The sequence below is a fragment of the Spinacia oleracea genome, chromosome 3 (genome assembly GCF_020520425.1).
Source record: "Spinacia oleracea cultivar Varoflay chromosome 3, BTI_SOV_V1, whole genome shotgun sequence".
NCBI classification, from domain to species: domain Eukaryota; kingdom Viridiplantae; phylum Streptophyta; class Magnoliopsida; order Caryophyllales; family Amaranthaceae; genus Spinacia; species Spinacia oleracea.
The window spans coordinates 89,628,227-89,642,744 of record NC_079489.1 but is presented as its reverse complement, the minus strand read 5'-3'; the positions used below and the strand labels follow the sequence as shown (position 1 = coordinate 89,642,744).

At 44.4% G+C, this 14,518-nt stretch overlaps 1 long non-coding RNA gene across 1 annotated transcript; it reads right to left on the bottom strand.

The window, feature by feature from the left end:
- Positions 1 to 9,018: 9,018 nt before the first annotated feature.
- On the bottom strand, positions 9,019 to 9,479 carry LOC130469402 (uncharacterized). The gene is made up of 3 exons (XR_008929929.1): positions 9,356 to 9,479; positions 9,133 to 9,273; positions 9,019 to 9,062 (listed from the first exon to the last, which is right to left on the bottom strand). It is a non-coding gene; the product is annotated as an uncharacterized lncRNA (long non-coding RNA).
- Between the last annotated feature and the right edge of the window lie 5,039 nt (positions 9,480 to 14,518).

Sequence of the window (14,518 nt, the reverse complement as noted above, 5' to 3'; positions counted from 1 at the left end):
TTCAATCATTTGAAATTATAAACCTTTTGCTCAGGGTTGTTAAAAACTGATTGGATCTGACCGGCATCAGACAAAAACCGAAGTGGCATGGGAAAAAATCACACTTTCAATCCACAAGAGTACAATAATCCTATATAAAACACTATCCGATTAACCCGAACTAATTATACCCGCCCATACTCGACCGATGACCGGATTTGACACTTTTCTGCATAATTAAAGTTGATATTTCTGCAATAAAAGGGAAAATAATCAAATATAACCAACTGTTAAACTAAGAGATTATGTACAGTAGTCACAACTAGGCCTGGTTATTGGACAGGGTAGTCCAATGGGTATAAGGGTCGGGCCAATTTTAAAAGGGTCTTGACCCTTTACCTTCTTATTGGACAGGGCCCTTATAGGGTCTATGCTTATAGGGCTCTTATAGGGTATTGTTTATAAGCCCAATAACTTAAAACAAAAATAAAGGGTCAACACATGGTCAAGTAAAATACACTTTTTTTTCTTTCTCTCTCCTCCCCAATACGTAATCGGAAAAAAAAACCACAAAAAACCTAATCGTATCTCAAGGTCTCAGGCTCTCAGCTTTCTCTCTCCTCGTTCTCACCAATCCATCGGACAAAATCGATCGAAAGTACCTTCAAGTTCGTCACTTTTAAGGCAAATCTCCCTCAAAAGTTGCATAATCCATATTCAGTTGTTTATAAATTGTCTTTTCCCCTAAGTGGGATGTTGTTAATTGGTGTTTTAGTAATAAATGATAATTTTATTTAAGAACTGATTGAATGATTTGTGATTATCTGTGTTGGACGAAATTTCTCTGATTTTGGAGCTTGTTATCAACTTTCTGAAAGTTTTGAAAAGAATCGATCAACAGATTTTATTAACTTATATTCTTGTGGGGTTATATAGTATGCTGTAATTTTGATTTTTGAAGGTAATATTTGAGGAAACCCTGTTCTGGGATTAGGGTAGATTTTAGGGAGAGGCCTTAAACTACATTCTGAAAGTACCCAACTCGCCACTTTTAAGGAAAGTTTGAAGCTTTTCTTTGGGTATTTTTAGAAACCCTCCCAATAAAAGTGTGTAGACACCTACTTTTGTCCCCATTTCCGAAAGGGAAAGGTTCGATGATGAAAGCATAAATCTCCACTTGACAACGCATCTCCTATAAAATAAACGAATCTCAATTCCCCTTTACATTTCACCCGAAACCTGCTATTTATGGAAACCTGCTAAAAATAGTAACTGCTGTAAAAGGTAGCTTCTAAAAGTGGCAAATCATAAAGGATAGAAACCTGTCAGAACTAGGTGTTGCACTCCAACATAAATCCTAAATGAGATAGAAAACTGCGAGAATCCTATTCCTAATATGATTCGGAAATAAGAGTTACGTATTAATTAAAATCCTAACGAGCCTAGAGTTCCTAACGGGCCCAGACGCATTCCGTCATAAAATTGATACGCACTAAAAGACTCGATTAAGTCTCAAACTCTACGGATTTCAGGAATCCGAATCCGACTAAAGAAAACAGCCCAGACCCTATTTTCAACGCCTGGCTCTGGGCGCCGAAATCTTCGGCTCCCAAGCCTGGGCGCTGAAAATACCTGGGTACGTGTTTTTTCCTAATTCTTTGTGGATTAGAACTCTGCAATTCTATCTTTCCACGAACTCTTCCCTATAAATAGACCCCTAAATTCGACGTGAAAGGAACACACACAACACATAATCATATTCTGAGTATTGACTCCAACCCTTAGCCTAAGCCTCTCGCTGCGAAATTGTTCACGCGTTCTGTCGCAATCGATCCATAAATCGAACAGAACGTATCCTGTCCCATAATTGAGATTCGTTAAATAAAAAGGAGAAATAGCAAAGTCAAAGTGGTTAGTTTTCTGAGAAACGTGACGCGCCTCTCAAGGGTGCGTCGTAATGTGTCCCTTTTCGATGATTTAACTGCTTTCCTCGCCCTTTTTATGAACTGTTAAACTAACCTAATCTGATTGTTCTATCACGCCTAACAAATATAATATTTTTGGGAAATTGGATTATCATGCTAGGTCCCTTAATGCTATTTAAATCAGATAATCACGATCGAATTAGTATTATATGTTGCATATTGCTAAAATCAATTCAGATTAGTTTAATAGTTAACGCATGTCCCTTCAATTATTTATGCTGAGCTAGTAAGGATATCCTGCCTCTGGAGTTATCGACGAGCGAAGTACTCCTCTCGGTAGTTACAGTCCCCCGAACCCTCAATCTCTACCTTGCGGGTGTATGTTGAGAGATCCCCACACCAGGGATCACAAGGGAACCTACGGCCGTCGTGGTCAAACATAATTGCACTCCCTTTATGTCACGATAACCGGGTTTTGTCAGTTTTTCTCATTGTCGTTAAAAACTGAATGGCGACTCCTATATTACTAGTCAATTGGGTGTAAACTCACAGGAAATCCAATTACACTTGATTGAATAAAAAGAATCGTCACACCCACGAGGGACGAGGTCACGCATTAGCCTCGTGCTTTTTCGACCCCCTCACAGTGGCGACTCCACTGGGGATAGTGAAGGAAATACTCGTGCTTGTAGGTAATCAAAATAGCCGAAGGGTGAAACGATCCTACCCCGCGTTTATTTCCCCATCAAGTTGGGACGACCTGAAAATCAGCATATTAATGTGAACGGGCAGAACCTCATAACGAATCTCGGCTCCCTCGGGAGTTAGGACTAAGGATACCTCTTTTTCGCCAATAGGGGGGTGCATACGCCGCACATGTCGCCCACTCGGTACTTGTGCAGGTAGTACACCTATCCCGAACCCAATCGCTCGCTCATTAGGTCCCTCTCGCCTGCATGCCCCCTTGGCTTGCACTTGCGGGTTGGCCTCTTGAGCGTAATTCGTCTGTTGAAGACACTACCTCGACCGGGGCATGTGTCGGATCTACGATAGAAGCGGTACCAAGCCAGGCGCAAATAAACTACCCATAGAAGCCTATCATAAACTACGTGACATATTTAATTTTCAAATCCATGTTTGTAATGTAGTTATGTGTAGCGAAATATGTGATTGTGTGCGACAAACTATCCTAGAAAACCAACGACCTTAAAAATTGCCCAAACATTCGTAGACTAATTTGCTAAAGAGTTATACCGAAACACGTGTTCCGCAAGCCCGAATGATCGCCACAAAAATAAGGGACGATCGGGACGGCCTGTAACGAATCCCACAAACGCTGTTACGCGTAAAGGACGTTATTAGGCAAGCACGCAAATCGAAGTCGCATAAACAGAAGACAGAAAATAAGAACCAGCCAGGGACGCATTTTCAACGCCCCTGGCTGGGCGCCAGAAATTCTCACGCCCCTCGCTGGGCGCTGAAGTTGCTGCTTGGCCTTCTGGTCAGGCGCAACAGCCTCGGTGCCCGCGCGAAAGGAAAATACGTAGCGCAAAAAAATGTTCATAAAAAGAATTGCTACGAGGGCGTAAGAAAAGCACTCGATTTCAAAAGCGACTCGCGAAAAAATTAATAACTCTTTGCGTCGTTGTTAGGCCTCCTACGACGGCAATGCTCGACACTAAAAGTCGACCATGCAAATAATCATGAATGTCACACGGGCAGAGATTTTCGAAAACATAAAGAGTTCAAAGTGCACACATAGCAGTCAAAATATACTAGTCCGACTTAAGGGTAGTCATAGAATGTCTAAAAAACCGACTCACGAAACAAACTAATGTGTCTCCTACTCCACAACAATAATGCAAGGCCCCTGAGTACTTGCCCGTGATAGCCATCAAGGAACACGATGGAAGAAGCATATCCCGAACATCTATACCTAGAGGTCGCACAAACCCAAGAGACGCATGCTCTGCGACACGACCCTTTACGTTCTCAAAGGCCACTCGCCCCAAAGAACCATGCTATGCCAAAAAAGCTCCCCAACTCACACGCTTTCGGGCTATTGTTTGGGTTAGAAAAGAAAAGAGCGAAGAAAGAAACAGAAATCATGGCATTAGCTCTCCAAGATGAAGTGTTCGATCCTACTAAATTGATCGCTCCATCACCCTCAAAAGATGACCAAATCCAACGAGGGTGGCGCAAGACTTTCAAATGGACTAATGCTCGTGGGATGAAGTTCAAGATATCCGCGGGAGAGGGTCCGATGTACGAAGAATTAGAGTCTGAATCCGAGTCTGACTCCGAGTCCGAACCTAGCAAAATTGTAACCCTTCCCAAAAATAGTTTAGACCCGGAAATCTCTACTCCGGGAGATCTTTTTGATGTAATGCTTCATGACTTTAATAAGATAAACAAAACTTTTGAGTATGTGCCGCTTAAAAATGCAGAATGTCTCGCCACTAATGAGCACGAAAAAGAGCCAGAAGAGGAATATACCGAACTAATAAAAGATGTAAGTGAACAAGAACTTAAAACTCCTATAATTGAGGACACAGAATCGGTAATTATTGGAACAGAAGAAAATCCTAAAATTATTAAAATTGGCCTCACCTTAACTCCCACTGAAAAGGCCGATCTAATCTCCACTCTGCGGGAATTCGAGGGTGTCTTTGCTTGGTCCTACAAAGACATGCCAGGAATAGATCGAGAAATCGCTGAGCATAAAATTTCGCTAGATCCCAAAATGACGCCAGTAAAACAAAAGCTACGGCGGCTCAAACCAGAGATAGCCTTGAAAATAAAAGAAGAAGTCACTAAACAATTAGACGCCGGCTTTATAAAAGTCTACAACTACCCAGAATGGGTGGCCAATATTGTCCCTGTAGCTAAAAAAGATGGACGAGTGCGAATGTGCGTAGACTTTCGAGACCTCAACAAAGCCAGTCCTAAAGATGACTTCCCTCTACCTCACATTGACATACTAGTAGACAACACCGCAGAGCACGCGCTCCTCTCCTTTATGGACGGGTACGCCGGATATAACCAAATACTCATGGCAGAAGAAGACATGGAAAAAACAACTTTCATTACCCCTTGGGGAACATATTGTTACACTGTAATGCCTTTTGGTTTGAAAAACGCGGGGGCCACCTATCAAAGAACAGCCACCACGTTACTCCATGACATGATACACAAAGAAATCGAGGTCTATGTGGACGACATGATCGTCAAATCTAAAGACCGGCACGGTCACCTCCCGGCACTTAAAAAGTTCTTCACCGAATCTTGAAATATAACATGAGACTAAATCCACAAAAATGTGTGTTCGGGGTAACCTCGGGAAAATTGCTAGGATATGTTGTTAGTACGCGAGGAATCGAGATTGACCCATCTAAGATCAAAGCCATTACCGAAATGCCCCCACCAAAAACTGAAAAACAGATAAGGGGCTTCCTAGGAAAGCTGCAATACATTAGTAGGTTCATTTCCAAGCTTACTATGACTTGTGAGCCAATATTCAAAAAATTAAGAAAAGAAGAAAAGATCGAATGGGATGAACAATGCCAAACTGCCTTCGATAAAATCAAAGAATACCTAAGCAAACCACCCGTCCTCTCCCCGCCTTTGCCTGGAATCCCTTTACGCCTATACCTAACCGTCACGGATACTGCAGCAGGAGCTATGCTCTCACAGTGTGTACATGGATCCGAGCGAGCCATTTACTACTTGAGCAAGAAGTTCATACAGTACGAGACGAGATACACAGAACTTGAGAAAACCTGTCTCGCCCTCGTCTGGGCATCCAAAAAACTCAGACATTACCTATTGGCCCACACTGTTCATATAGTGTCACAACTAGATCCCTTAAAATACATGTTCGAAAAGCCCGCCCTAAATGGTCGCCTGTCCAGGTGGCTAGTCATGCTCTCAGAATTCGACCTGAAATTCATGCGGGAAAAAACAATCAAAGGAAGAGCGGTAGCCGAATTCCTGGCCGAGCATGCCACGAATGAGGAAACCACAGAAGCTTACCTCCTCCCCGACGAGGAACTTCTGATGATACGAGACGACCATTGGACACTATACTTCGATGGCGCGTCCAACCAAAAAGGATGCGGCGTCGGAGTTCTCCTAGTCAGTCCCGAAGGAGCCCATATACCAATTTCCGTCAAACTTGACTTCGAGGCCACAAACAATGCCGCCGAATACGAGGCCTGCATAGTTGGGCTAGAGGCCGCAGTTAGCCTCGGAGTCAAACATCTACAAGTCTTCGGGGATTCTTCCCTAATAATCAACCATATATCCAAAAGATGGAAGGTCCGAAGCACTAGTCTCTCAAAATATCAAGCTCACTTAGACCAAATAGTCGAGCAATTTGAAAAAATCGAGTATACGTACTTGCCAAGAGACGACAACTAATTCGCGGATGCACTAGCGAAGCTAGCTTCAATGCTCAACATCCCGAATGAATGGGACGGAATGACCCTTCGGGTCGAGCGAAGGAAAGAGCCGGCTTATTGTTGTGCCATAGACTCCGAACCTGAAAACACCGAAGAAGAACCATGGTACACGGACATCCTTCGTTACAAAACAAGTGGGGAATTCCCCCCAAACACTTCCCCGCGAGCACAAAAGGCCCTACGCCTCCTCGCTTCACAATATAGCATAATTCTAGGAGAACTGTACAAATACACGCCGAATAAAATCAAGTTACTTTGTGTCCATCAAAACCAAGCCCAAAGACTAATGGAAGAATACCATAACGGCGTGTGCGGACCCCATATGAACGGAAAAATGCTATCCCGAAAAATATCCCGCTCAGGGTACTATTGGACCACTATGAAAACTGATTGTCATCACTTTGTAAAAACTTGCCCAAAATGCCAAATCTTCAGTAACCTTAACCATTTGCCTCCCTCAGAACTATACACCTTCACTTCTCCATGACCCTTTTCCACCTGGGGTATAGATATAATCGGCAAGGTAACACCAACAGGCGTAGGGGGACACGAGTACGTTTTAGTCGCAATTGATTACTTCACTAAATGGGTAGAGGCAGTCTCCTATGCAAAGTTAACGGCCAAACATGTCGCTCGATTCCTAGAAAAGAACATATTCTGTCGATACGGGGTTCCACATGAAATCATAAGTGACCAAGGTTCCCACTTCAGGGCCGAAGTCCAAGACCTGCTCGAAAAATATCATGTCAAACACCATAAATCCTCTCCCTACAGGCCGGAAATGAACGACGCGGTAGAGGCGGCCAACAAAAATATTAAAGTCATAATCGAAAAAATGGCCGAAAATTATAAGGATTGGCCCAACAAATTACACTTCGCATTATGGGGCTATCGAACCTCAATCCGCACCTCCATTGGAGTAACACCCTACTCCTTGGTATACGGAATGGAAGCAGTTCAACCGGTCGAGTTGGAAATTCCCTCCCTCCGGATCGTCCTAGAAAGCAAGCTACCCGAAGCTGATTGGGTTCAAGCTAGGTACGACGAGCTCGTCCTTTTAGACGAACAGAGGTTAAGAGCTCTACATCACGTGCAAGTGTATCAAAAGCGCATCACAAGCCAATTCAACAAAAGAGTCAAACCTCGAAATATCAAAGAAGGCGATTTTGTATTAAAAGAAGTCCGTGCACCTACTACGGACCCTGGAGGAAAATTCCGGCCTAACTGGACATGACCGTATTTTGTAAAGACCATCCTACCTGGCGGAGCAATCCAACTAGCTGACATAGATGGAGCGGAATTCGCTAACCTCACGAACTTAGACCAATTGACAAAGTACCATATTTAATAAAAATCAGTCCGGAGTTAAGGCATCTAATAAAACACATTAGACTCATAAGCAAACATTCTGCGCATTACTCTAAACAAACGGCATAAAACTCGATAAAGTAGAAAAAGCGAAGGACAAAACTTCAACGCCCAGGACTGGGCGCTGTTATTTTTCACGCCCAGGCTTGGGCGCCGATATTTCCTTCGCCCTTGATCGGGCGTCATACTCTCTTGCCACCTACCCTCCCGCTTCTGCAAGTGTTCACACTCCTTTTTCTAACCCTCAAAAGAACCACGAACACTTGGGGGGGGGGGGGGGGAAGCAGACGTGTAATGAACACCCTTTCAAAAAATTTCTCAAAAGCTAGAACTACGCGCGACCTGATTCTGACAAGACACGTAGGCAATCCTTCTCAAGGATTCGGTCCAATAAAAATTAAAAAATAATAAAGACATGCAACGCATCAAGAAGAAAAGATATTGCAAAGGGCACTCTACCCTAACCCATGCACGGGCAAGACCAAATAGAATGAAAAAACAAAGCCACAAGAATTTTCAGGAACAAGCCCAACAAAGGAGTATGGCACGAGTCGGCAAAAAACAAAAAAATAGTGAACATGCATATGTAATACCCCAAGTAGTCGGTTAGTCTAAAAATATGTGTGCACTCTTGTATGAACTCATTATTTTTACGAAAGTCATTCCCTTTTCAAAATTCGTCGTTGGTTTAGAAAGCTAATATTGCTATAAAATGTTAAAACAAAGCCCACGGAAGGCTCAAAACATTCTTGCACCAAAAATCGCAAAAAAATATATATATATATACATGCGGAATACAAGAATGAATATGTACAAAACAGGAGGTAAGCCTAAGACTCGTCATCGGCTCTATGTCTCCAAGCCTCGCCGGTCCATCCACTCCACTCCCCGTGGTATGAGGGCCCCCAGCCAAAGTCACCCCAAAAATGAGGTTTTGACTGCAACTCAGGGCTAGGCTCTCGGGCCACTGACACGGAACGTTGCCTACGCTCCGGCTCGGACCTCTCCCCGGAAGAACTCACCTCCGCGTCGGAAAGGCGATGCCGTAGGGGCGAGTGCCGTGCCCTCTCTCTCTCACGACCGTGTCCCCCGCCCGAGGGACCCGCGTCGTCGGCCCCGGCGCGTCCAGCACCCGTCTACAAGAAAAGACAAAAAAGAGAGTGAGTAACCGAAAGCCAAACAAAAGGTACAGATCAAAAGAAAAAAAAAGAGGGCACATTACCCGAGTAGAGTGGGGGCTCCTGCAAGAAAGTGCAGACCGGGCTCGAACCAACCCGGACTTCAACCGATTGATCACCCCCACCATCGCGTTGGCCGTACGGGCCGGAACCTGAAACAGGAATGTTAGTAAAAAAAGAGAGAAAAAATATAAGAAGAGTGCACAAATAAAAGGTGCATACCGCCTGTACTCCCTCAGGGAGCGGAGCATGGAAAACCCGGTCTTCCGGGAAAGTCTCCACAATCTCGGATCCACTCTCTCCGGTATACGAGATCCGAGCATCGGGAAGCACCCATCCCCCCAACGAAGGGTCAGGACACTCCTGCACAAGACACAGTAGGCATAAACACATGGGCACGAGCATGAAAACACTAAAATCAATACGAAGAGAGAAGGAAACTTACAGCGCCAGGCTCCGGGAGACGAAGAGAATCCTGGATAAACTGGTAATAGCTAGCTCCCTCTATCACCAACTCCGTCGCCGGCACGCCAGTCCTCGAGTGGACCCTCCACGACTCGCCTATCGAGCGAGTAGACAACATGGTCGCAGGCGGAGGCCTAGGCACCGAAAAAGCTCCGACCGTCTGCATACGTACCCGCTCTCCCAGGTACCAGACAGGGTCCCGACGGCCAACGAACAAGACCCGCATCTGGCTCAGGGCATAACTATCCCTGACCGAAGCATGGGTACCCCTAAAAGAGAGCCATGGGGTCCAAACCACCTGTTTTTGTACAAACACAGTCAGATCTCGCACATAGAAAATAAAAAGAATGACGAAATACGAGATAGATGTTAAGATTCTGTACATGCTCAGGGTTCCCGTCCCGGATAAGATCCCACACGGTATCGGGCGGTGGACGCACTGTCAGCTTCTTTTTCCAACCCCAACGGCGACCGGCAGGGAACTCCAAAGGCCTCTGCCCCTTTCGGGGAGCCAGCCAAGGTAAGTGCTCAAAGGCCCACAGCTGCAAAAAGAAAGGACGATAAAACATTAAAAAAAAGAGGCCCGGTAAAAGCGAGAAAACAAAAGAAAGTCTAGGCACATACCTCGATCAAACGCGGCACTCCCGCTAATGTAATCACAAAGTGACGTCTACTCGGGTCAGAGTCGCGCACCGACAAACTCATCTGGCCGACAAGCGTCGCATAGCCCAAATCGCCCCAGCGATAGTCACCCAGTGTAGACACGTCCTCCACCATGCCTATCCACCTCGGGTCAAAGGTGTCAGTCGGACCCGATAGAAAAGTGGAAGTAATAAAATGGAGGTAGAATAGCCGAACCTGTCTCGAAGGCGACTCCTCTACCCCATGCTCTAAAGCCCACATCAGGTCAGCGAAAGGTATCCCACGGGGCTGGTACGAAGGTAATCTACTACCCATCCACGAGCCCAGGAGCCTGGTACCCTCAGCAACAGTCGGCGATGGGCCATCCGACCTCAGACGAACGGGGTTCCCTGTAAAGGTCAAGCCCGTCAAAGCCGTGTAGTCCTCAGGAGTGATCGTCATCTCGCCCCAAGGAAAATGGAAGGTGTTGGTGGTATCCCACCACCACCTCATGAACGACCGCAGAAAGGACAGGGAGATGTTAAGCCGCAGTATCTCCCAGAAGGTCTCAACCACCGGAAACAGTGAGCTCGCCCTCACCAAGGCCTGGGCGTCCGAGCTCAGGTAGCTAAAAACGGTCTCACTCGTCGCTGCGCCATAGCCGCGAACCGTAGTCTCTCTCCTCGCGTGAAGGCGGGAAGTCACGTGGTGCTCTAGGTCGTAGTGCAGATCACGACCGTCGTAGAGCTCAGAGCCCACCCATAGGGGACCCGCGCCAGTAGACTGACGCGTCATGCCACGCTCCTCGTGGCCACCAGGAGGGGGTGACGACTCGTCAGACATGCTGATCAACAATACAACAAGGCATTATACCTTTGACAAAATCGGCACTCACACCGATCCCTAAAAAAGAGTGCATTTCACTCATGAAATGGAGTCATACAATTTTTGTTCCCTAAAAACATGATACTAAGTTCATACTTAGCAAAATTCCCTAAGTATAAATTAACTCCAGCAAAATCAAAATTCTTCCATGATTTGTCACCCATGAATTATGAGGAACGCAAGCAATATACCAAGAACACCTACATTATAAGAAAATACTAGGGTCGTAGGTATACTTGGGGACTAGCATGAAAATGCCCAAATTCAACAAAAATCAACATACTTGCAAAAATTAACATGCAGAAACTAATTAACATGTTATGTGGAACATTTCCAACTATCTAATTGAAGGAAAGGGGCACAAAATCAAAAAACCCCAAATCAATTTCATGCACAAAAATACTTGACAAAAATACTGAAATTGACAAAAAAGCTCAAAATTACTGAAAATTACTTACATTGGGAAGATTAGGAAGTGATTTGGAGTAGAATTCGTGAAGAAAAGTGAAGAAAACGAGCAAAAATCAGTAGAAAGAAGTGAAGGGTTTGAGCGAAAATAGTGGAAATGGGAAAGGAAGGAGACGGTCCGCGTATTTAAAGACCAGCCTTCCCCTTCGCATTTTCAACGCCCAGCTCTGGGCGTTAGAAATTCAAGCGCCCACAGTTGGGCGCTGAAAATGCTTCCCAGACAGCGAATATTCGCTGTCGGGCACGCGCACTCCTCTATTTTGTGCGAGATATCCGTTATCTTGATATTTCTTTCCCAAAAAAAACGGTATTTTTAAAATTAAAAAAAAATATATCGTTAAACAAAAATATACACAGTGTGGACCCACTTATAGGACACATCTAATCAGGAAATATTACGACCCACCAACAGGTTGTGATCACAAAAGCCCTTCTACATAGGCAAAATAAGAAATTCAAAATGGGCTCGCCCACCCTCAGCTGGCGGGGTCTGCGTCACTAGCCGCGCAGGTCCTCAGTTTTCGAAAAAAAAAAATATTTAAAATTAAAGCAGGCTCGCCATCTTCAGCCGGCGGGGTCTACGTCACAAACCGCGTAGGTCCTTATTTTCAAAAAAGCAAAACAAATTTCAAAATAGATTCGTCCACTTCTATCGGACGGGGTGTCCACCCTTAGCGGACAAGGTTCGCCATCTTTAGCCGGCGGGGTCTACGTCACAAACCGCGTAGGTCCTTATTTTCGAAATTCAAAAACAGATTCGTCCACTTCTATCGGACGGGATGTCCACCCTTAGCGGACAGGCTCGCCATCTTTAGCCGGCGGGGTCTGCGCCATTAAACCGCGCAGGTCCTTAGTCGCTGCAGCGATAACTTTTGCTGGATTTTCCTTCGTTTTACGTCCTATAAAAACAAGGGTGCTGGATTTTCCTTCGTTTTACGTCCTATAAAAACCAGGGTGCTGGATTTTCCTTCGTTTTACGTCCTATAAAAACAAAGGGGTTTTCTCGTTTAATTAGCCTTGAAAATGAGAATCTTTAAAAACACTTTTACCTCGTGATTGGGCTTGGCCAGGCCCAATTACACTTTATAGCTTTGATTTCGAAAACATCTGTAGCTACTCCCAATGACAAAGTGAGGGAGTTTCTACGCACCTTTAGATCCTTCCAATGACAAAGTGAGGAAGTTTCTATACTATCAGTTGACAAATCCAAATGACACGTGAGGGATATGTCGACACTTCAAGTGATGACCCTTAAGTCAAATGTTATCACTCGGGGGCTCGTGAGACCCTCGCGAAACAGGTCACATACACCATGGCTTGTGTGACGCACTCCGTCTAATACTTTGACCATCGTCTTACTCCAACACTCAGTCAAAGTGGGGGCTAACTGTAGACACCTACTTTTGTCCCCATTCCCGAAAGGGAAAGGTTCGATGATGAAAGCATAAATCTCCATTTGACAACGCATCTCCTATAAAATAAACGAATCTCAATTCCCCTTTTCATTTCACCCGAAACCTGCTATTTATGGAAACTTGCTAAAAATAGTAACTGCTGTAAAAGGTAGCTTCTAAAAGTGGAAAATCATAAAGGATAGAAACCTGTCAGAACTAGGTGTTGCACTCCAACATAAATCCTAAATGAGATAGAAAACTGCGAGAATCCTATTCCTAATATGATTCGGAAATAAGAGTTACGTATTAATTAAAATCCTAACGAGCCTAGAGTTCGTAACGGGCCCAAACGCATTCCGTCATAAAATTGATACGCACTAAAAGACTCGATTAAGTCTCAAACTCTACGGATTTCAGGAATCCGAATCTGACTAAAGAAAACAGCCCAGACCCTATTTTCAACGCCTGGCTCTGGGCGCTGAAAATACCTGGGTACGTGTTTTTTCCTAATTCTTTGTGGATTAGAACTCTGCAATTCTATCTTTCCACGAACTCTTCCCTATAAATAGACCCTTAAATTCGACGTGAAAGGAACACACACAACACATAATCCTATTCTGAGTATTGACTCCAACCCTTAGCCTAAGCCTCTCGCTGCGAAATTGTTCACGCGTTCTGTCGCAATCGATCAATAAATCGAACAGAACGTATCCTGTCCCATAATTGAGATTCGTTAAATAAAAAGGAGAAATAGCAAAGTCAAAGTGGTTACTTTTCTGAGAACCGTGACGCGCCTCTCAAGGGTGCGTCGTAATGTGTCCCTTTTCGATGATTTAACTGCTTTCATCGCCCTTTTTATGAACTGTTAAACTAACCTAATCTGATTGTTCTATCACGCCTAACAAATATAATATTTTTGGGAAATCGGATTATCATGCTAGGTCCCTTAATGCTATTTAAATCAGATAATCACGATCGAATTAGTATTATATGTTGCATATTGCTAAAATCAATTCAGATTAGTTAATAGTTAACGCATGTCCCTTCAATTATTTATGCTGAGCTAGTAAGGATATCCTGCCTCTGGAGTTATCGACGAGCGAAGTAATCCTCTCGGTAGTTACAGTCCCCCGAACCCTCAATCTCTACCTTGCGGGTGTATGTTGAGAGATCCCCACACCAGGGATCACAAGGGAACCTACGGCCGTCGTGGTCAAACATAATTGCACTCCCTTTATGTCACGATAACCGGGTTTTGTCAGTTTTTCTCATTGTCGTTAAAAACTGAATGGCGACTCCTATATTACTAGTCAATTGGGTGTAAACTCACAGGAAATCCAATTACACTTGATTGAATAAAAAGAATCGTCACACCCACGAGGGACGAGGTCACGCATTAGCCTCGTGCTTTTTCGACCCCCTCACAAAGTGGGAGGGATTTTTAGTTTTTACTCCCTTCGTCCCGGAATACTTGACCTGTTTTCCTTATCGGGCCGTCCCTTAATACTTGACCTGTTTCTAAAAATGGAAATATTCTAACAATATTATATTATTTCTCATTCCACCCCTATTAACCCATCTACCCCTACTCCATACAAAAAATAATTAAAAATTCAACCCCTACTCTCCCCCAACCCCACCTCTTAACCCACCTCCCACTAACTACATTAAAATAATACCCCACTATCAACTACTACCTATTAAATTAAATAAGTCAATTCAAGTCCCTTAAACTCTGTGCCGGTCAAACCGGGTCGAGTATTCCGGGACGGAGG